The following is an 8,031-nucleotide window of genomic DNA, read 5'->3' on the forward strand; positions in this document are numbered from 1 at the left end:
TCTGAACCCTACTCACCAGATTACCCATCTACTGTAATTATGCAACAGATGGGTAATCTGATGCAACATATTATTAATCTATTTCAACATACAGATCAGCTGTTGCAGTAGCTAGATCGTCTTTTGCATAAGTTAGTTGTGTTAACATCCATGTAACCCAGTCCCATGTAACCCAACTTATTGTAGATTATTATTATATGATTTAAATTCCTCCTATCTTTTTATAGGTTGTGCATCCTTGGATTATGCCTACCATTGATGAGCTGGGGATGACTTCTTTTCTTACTCTGGGTCTTGTTGATACAAAAAAAGACCCAACGGTGGAGTTAATAAAGAAGGAATTGGATGGAGCAATATCCATAAGAAGAGTAGTTAAGCAAGGTCAACCTAATGTTGAAGCTCTTCTGGGGGTGTTGTTGGCGGAGTTGTTTGTGATGGTGGCAGCCATCCTGCTTCTGCTTCTACTACCAGTCGTTATTATGAGCATGTTGGTTCTCAACAAAAAATAAATATGTTTGAAAATACCCCTTGCACAGGTCCTCCCTCTCACTCTTACACCGATCCCTCCCACTCTTATAGTGATCCATCTCACCCCTCCCTACCCTCATATTCTCTTTGCAAAAGCAAAGTGTACAAAGACAGAGAGGATAAACTCCTTGAAAAGATAGAGGCTATTACTAAAGCTATCGAGGATTTAAAATCCATGAGGGGTGTCATACCATCCAACGAGGTGAGGGAGCCATGCACTCCTACAGTGGAGGTTAGGAGTAAGAGAAGAAAAATTAGACAAATTCTCTTTGTTCTAAAATCAACAAAAATTGTAACTCCCCCCACTCCAATAGTTTTTGAAGTTCAAGGGCCGTCAAAGAAGGTGGACATATTCGCGGCGCTTGGCAAGGAGAAGAAGAAGGAAGTGGAAGAATTCATCAAGATGAAGGTTCAAAAAAAATACACCATGCATTCATTTGCTGCCAAAGACTTCTTGAATATGACAAATATGTGCGTGTGGTACGAGGATAAGGTAAGTTTACTTTTGCTAACCTAGCCTTCCAATCAACTCCATGAAGAAGAATCTACGTAATAGATGTGTAATCTGTTGTAAAAACTTGGTATTCTGTTGCAACATAATACACATCTATTGCATAAGTTGCGTTGGCTGGGTAATCTGTGAACTGATTCAGAGAACCCTCTGCATCAGATTCTTTCCACTGTATTTTTGTTCTTTACAATTACTAACCTATTTAAAAATTATCTTCTTATACCATAGTATGTTGATGAAATTCTTTGCGTCATGAGGGGCGGGCAATTAGCATACCCGGATGCTTATGATGTTGCCGATAGGATAATGGACCTCAACTTCTACAATAATTTCAAGGATAGGTACGCTAAACTCTATAAGATAGCTGATTTCGGTGGCTCGGGATTTGATCTATTAGTTTCTATATTCCAATGGGATGAAGAAGCGATTAAATATGTTAGAGGGAAGAGGCCATATCCACACGGCAAGAGCTAGACTAAGTCAAAGAGAATCCTTGAAGTCATGAACGTGGATGTCATATATTTTCTCATTGTTGAGATACTAATTTATGAGGGAAAGATTAAGGTTTAAGACTGCAACTTTCCTTTCTTCAGCGAGAAGACGTTTTTAACCCACATGCAGCCACTCTTGAAGTTGTTGCCCAAGTTGTTGATGCAGAGTAAGCTGATGGATCATTTTCTAGTTGAAGTCTTGGAAAAAGAATTATATGATTTTGAAGGTTGAAATAAGAACATCCAGTTCCTAAGAAATACAACCGGTACAGCGTGCGAGCCGTACTCGCTTGTATATATCAAGTGTTTGCTGACTGGCACACAAATGACTGGTGTATGCGACACATTATGGGAAAGATGCAATAGGTCTGGGCATATGGAGTACTGACTAAATGGTTGGAGCCCGTGTATAAAAAAGAACATGTACCAAAACAGAGATAAACACGATAACAAATTTTTATTTCAAGCCAATTCACTTTACATGTATTGGCGACAATTTTTATGTCTGGCCAAGTTAAATTTTTATAATACAACAGATTTTATATCTGTCGTAACAGATATAGTACCTGTTGTGATAGATTGATTATCTGTTGGAATAGGTTGATCATCTATTGCGTTATGCAGATATTCCCAGTCTGTCTGTCGCAATAGATATACGATCTGTTATAATATACAATCTATCAGTTACAATTGATCGGTAATCTATTGGAGCAAATCAAAATAGTAGGAAGACCTATTATATAATTTCCAGCAGATGACCTACGTGTTGCATCTCATGTTGCAACATATGTCTAAATCTATCTGATAAGATATGTCTTCTGTTGCAGCAGATGTATTATCTATTATGATATTTGAATCTAGTACTCCATTTTAATTAACATGTTCAAAACTAAGGATTAATTATATTCATAGACAGAATATAATAAATCGAAGCCTTCGGAAATTACAACAAATAACTCAACAAATAAATGAAATGTAAAAAAAATCATTATGGATACAAATGATCTACTCTACAAATAATCAACAAGTTAAACCAAGGAGGATAGACTATTACATAGATGGACTCAATCTATAAAGATCTAATCAATATGGACAAGTTGTTCTTCATCCGGTGCTACGGAATTCAACTTTGGTCATCGTGGATCTTTAATGTCGGTTGCGTACGGCTTCTGAACTTTCGTTTCTTCGTATTTCCATAAAAGAGCAGCATATCTTTTACAGAGTAATCCGGCATCAAGTCCATCATTTGGTACTTGTAATCCATCGCTCAAATACTTGGCATAGGCGGTAATAAAAGGACCGCAATTCCTGCATTATAAAAAAATAGATAATCCATATCTTGCAGTTCATGCAAACGTTGTGAAATTTGTGAAATAAAACTAAATCATGACACTTAAACTTACAAACTACGAATAGTTTATTGAGCAATTTTGTCAATATATTGTACATCAAAAGGATTAGCCATTTTATCCCGGTATACTTCAATCGTCGATCAATCAGGACAAATCTTTTGGTCCAAAAAGCCACTTATATCAAGGTAAGTAGGCAATATTTTAGCTAGGTTTTGTATCTCAGACGATGGCTCGAAGTATCTCCTTCGCGACATCGAGTCATAAACTCGGATGCGCCTCTCTTTTAGAACAACGACAACCCACACTCAATGGAATTCATCACGATAATTGATTGGAATGTACACTTTGTCGATCAAATACCAAGGTAAGCCAGCCAGAATGCTAAAACCTTTGATGATGTTGATTAACCATTTCTCATTTCGGGAAACTTTCTGCTGCTGTTGACAATACCTATCGTAGGAATTAATGATGTAAACTTTGTACAAATAATTGCCTGTTGTGTATCTGTATTGTTCTTGTGTTTTTAACTTGGCCTTCTTTCGGAGGTAGTAAAAAATGACATCGATGTGTTGCACATGTTATCAAACATTTCGGATTACGTGATGAAAAAATCAATACGCAGATGCAATTAAATAAAGTATTAATTAATAGTAATACGTATGGCATTTAAACCTCATCATTTCAGCAAGTTTGGGGCTGTGACATCAAATAGAACCAATTCTTTATTTTGGGATGTGCAACAACAAAGTCAAAAATATCAAAACCAAGACTCGATTCGTTCACTTTATAGCGCTCGTTATTTTATTTTCTACATGATGATTTATATGTGTTAATGTCAGGTTCTTACAACAAGAATTATATAAACCAATATGTATAAAATTGATTTATGTACCTTCCAACATGATGCTTTAACAACCCATCGGCAATCCATTCTGAATAGTCATTGATCAACTATATTAATTTTTTGGAGCCTCGTCCGAGATGTTAAACCCTTCAAAAGGGTAATTCTTTTATTCTCCCAAACTGACAGGCTCTACTTTTTCTTCATCTTTGGAATAAGTTGATGGATTATCAACTATGACATTATGTTCTTCGACAGTAGCTGTGACATCCACCTGGAAAGCCAGAATTGTCAATTCTAAGTAGAGATATACAACAGATTTTCCATCTGTTGCAACAGATGAGTCTTATGTTGCATTAGATGGATTATCTATTGGGACAAATTCAAATAGGTAAATCTGAGCAGTACGATAATTTTGAACAGATGACCCATCTGTTGCAACATAAGACTCATCTGTTAAAACAGATAATGAATCTAATGCAACAGGTTAGATAACAGTTGCAACAGATATATATATATATATCTATTTGATAATTTTTAGTAGATGTATCATTTGTTGAAACAGATATGTGCCTGTTTGTTTTTTGGAACAGATGATGCACATTCACCTTTTTCAGCTCATGCTGCTCTTCTGTGGCCCTTGCACACTGAGCATCAGTGCAAGACAAAGATAGAGGCATTGCAATCTTGCTTTTATTATGATTGATGATTCCTTGGAAGTGTCTTTCCTTCTTCTTAGCTGCCTTGATCTCTAGTGGAGTGTTTAGATATGAAATCTTCTTTGATGGAATAACACCCCTCTTAGATATCATTTTCTTTACAGAAACAGTTAGTGCGTTAATAGCATTAATCACTCCATCTTGTATCACCTTGCATTCTTGACATTTGCATGAAGAACATTTGCTAGATACGGCAAAATCTAGAGAAAAATTGATACAACCATTATGATCATAATATTAATGGCTTGTTGTTTCAAAAACTGTAAGAGGAGCATCATTAGCCCCACCCTCCAAAATTGTTTTTCTTGTGATGGTTGTTGCTCCAAAAAATTCCATATTTATTCCATCAATGACCTTAGGATCCAATAAAGTTTGCACAGATCGTAAAGTAAAAAAAATGGCATGTTCAACTCTCGGTTGGACGGAACAAGCCACGGATGGACAATCTAAAATAAATCGGTACATATATTAAGAATGATGATGAAATCATTTAATCATTAATTAAAACAAAACCTTGATTAGAATTGGACTTACTGTTTCCTTGGGGGGATTGAAAAGATCAAGAAATTTTGCATTTTTATTAGTTTTGGCCGACAACCATCTCAGAATTCTCGGACAGGAAACTTCTTCCTGGTAGTTCACTTGTTGTCTTAAATAAGGAATGGCTTCAAATGCCTAAGCCTATAACATAATGCCAATAAATCAAAAGCATTATTGAATAAAAAAATGATGAATCATATCATGATAAAAGAAATATTTACCATGAAGGCCCATGGAAAGCTATATAAGTTGACTGTTTTTGGCATTAACAGAGTCAACAAATATTTGACAGTCATTTTGAAGCTTTCATAACCCCAAGGATAGCTGTTAAATGCCTCAAGATCCTCAGAGAGATTTATTAAATTGAGGCTTGTGTTGTTGTTAACGTCTCCCGCCCAAAGAACATTATGTACAAACCAAACCAAGCACAATGATTGTTTGTGCTTCTTTGAAAGTCCTTTACCTTTCAACGCTTCTATAGATTTTTGTTTTTAAAGTTTGGACCAATAATGGACACGAGATTATCACGATCAATCGACTTGTTTTTTCTATTTTGAGTGTACGGGGTACTTTTTTTTAGGTCAGAGTGGGTATAACTTGAGAAGGAGAAGGAGGGTAACATTTTAGTCCGGTAACTATGGCAAACTTCTTCCAACCAAAAAAAATAGGCATGCCACAGTAATTTATCCACACCTCATCCATCTTATCTTTGTTTTCATACATAAACCTACGCTTGAGAAGATCATATACCATTTTCATCTGGAAACGAGCATTGTTGTCCTCCGGCAAATTAAGATGTTGCCCAAAGGAGTTTTCCCTAAAATAAGAATCCAATTTTCATTCTCAAAGTATTTTTCTAAAGGCGTCGAAAGATTTTTCCATGACTGACTTAACCACGAGAACACCCATTAAATCTGTGGCACATCGCACAGCATTGTCACAGGATAACGATCAATACTGAAGGTTTTGACCAACTCTTCGGTGGAAGGGCTATTAGCATTTAGATCATCTCTTTTGAAAGATTCCTCCTCCCCATGTTCATTATCTTCTGCTCTTGATTGAGATAACGCTTGTAAAGCAAGTTCATAGAGTGGTGGATGTAGCTGAGCTACTGCACTTGTTTCTTTACTTGGACTTGATTTGATTTTTTTTTTTCGGGAGCCATGTTATCTTAAATTAACAGAAACATAACATAGATTATAATTGATTAATGCATAATAGTAATATAACAGTTTCAACAGACAACTAATCTGTTGCACCAGGTATGTTATCTGTTGCAACATATAGCCGACCTGTTGCAACGGATGAGTAATTCGTGAGAACCATAAAAACAACATTAATTTATTGCACCTGGTATTTTATCTGTGCAATATATAACCAACCCATTTCAACGGATAAGTAATCCATTAGAAACCAAAAAAATAGATCACTAATCTGTTGCACCAGGTATGTTATCTGTTGCAACATATAACCGACCTGTTGCAACGGATGAGTAAACCATTGGAAAGAATAAAAATGGATCACTAATCTGTTGCACTAGTTATGTTATCAGTTGCAACATATAATCAAACTGTTGCAATGGATGAGTAAACCATTGGAAAGAATAAAAATGGATCACTAATCTGTTGCACTAGTTATGTTATCAGTTGCAACATATAATCAAACTGTTGCAATGGATGAGTAAACCATTGAAAAGAATAAAAACAGTAACTAATTTGTTGCAAAAGGAAGAGTAAACCATTGGAAAGAATAAAAATAGATCACTAATCAGTTATTTGTTGGATTAATTTTATTTAGATTTCTTCCAGATAGAAGAGTCGTCTGTCACAATAGATGAATGATCTATTAGATTGTTCACCTGTTATATCAGATTTTCATAGTTGCATCAGATTTTCATCTGTTGCATCAGATATTTTATCTATTACATCAGATATTTCATCTGTTGCAATACCATTTTTACCAAGACAAACAATAAATCAACCCAGCAACACAAACACATGACACACACACACAGTAAGAACATCAACTGTGATAAAAAATCACCAAAAAATTTGAATCAATAGTGAGACAAGAAGAAGAAGAAATAAATCTAGGAAAAAAGTATAAATACCTAAGTATAAGAGTTTCTTCTTAATAAATTAATGTACTTTTTTTTAAAAAAAATAAGATTATAATTTTAGTTAAATGAGTTTGTTGAGATAATATTTTTATCATTTAAAAAAAATGATGTTTTACTAATATGACATGCTAATTAAAAGAGGAGAGACTTTTGAGGTATTTAGTGATTTTTTGAGAAAAATATTGATAATTGAGTGATATTATTGTTTTAGCAAAAACAAAGTTATTTTTATAAGCGATTCCAAAAACATGGATAACAATGCAAGAAAATAACTTTAGAAAAAAGAAAAACTTTAGGTAATGGCAAAAGATTTCTAAGCATATAGATCCCTTCTTAATAAATTAATATATTTTTAAAAGTAAAGAATAAGAATATAATTTTGACTAAATAAGTTTAATGAGTTAAATAGGCCTATTGTTAAAATATGATTTAATGACATGGCTTGTCAACTATTAGACAAAGAGACATATGATATTTAGTTATTTTTATAGAATAATAGTGATAGTTGAGTGGCCATTTAGAAAAAATAACTCTCGGAAAATATATGTCAAGTTTTAGTATCAATAAAGTTTTTCTAAGTATAAAAATTTATTTATAATAAACTAATGCATTAAAAAAATATATAATTATATTTTTGATTTAATGAGTTTGATGAGTTATAGGTTTAACATTTAAAAAAAGAGAGAGATTTTAATGAAATGGCATGAAAACTAAGAGAGAAGAAGATTTTTGAGGTGTTAAGTATTTTTTGAGGAAAAGAATGATAGTTGAGTGATATTGTAGTCCTAAATAAAATATAAGTGATATTTGAAGAAAATATCCAAAACATAAGTGACTATTTAGAGGATTCAATCACATTTTTTGTGTTTTCTTAACTGAGTAGTTTCTCTATTGATGTCTCTATCAATACTTTGAATTTTGGGACACTCT

Source organism: Capsicum annuum, chromosome 6 (genome assembly GCF_002878395.1).
Source record: "Capsicum annuum cultivar UCD-10X-F1 chromosome 6, UCD10Xv1.1, whole genome shotgun sequence".
NCBI lineage: Eukaryota > Viridiplantae > Streptophyta > Magnoliopsida > Solanales > Solanaceae > Capsicum > Capsicum annuum.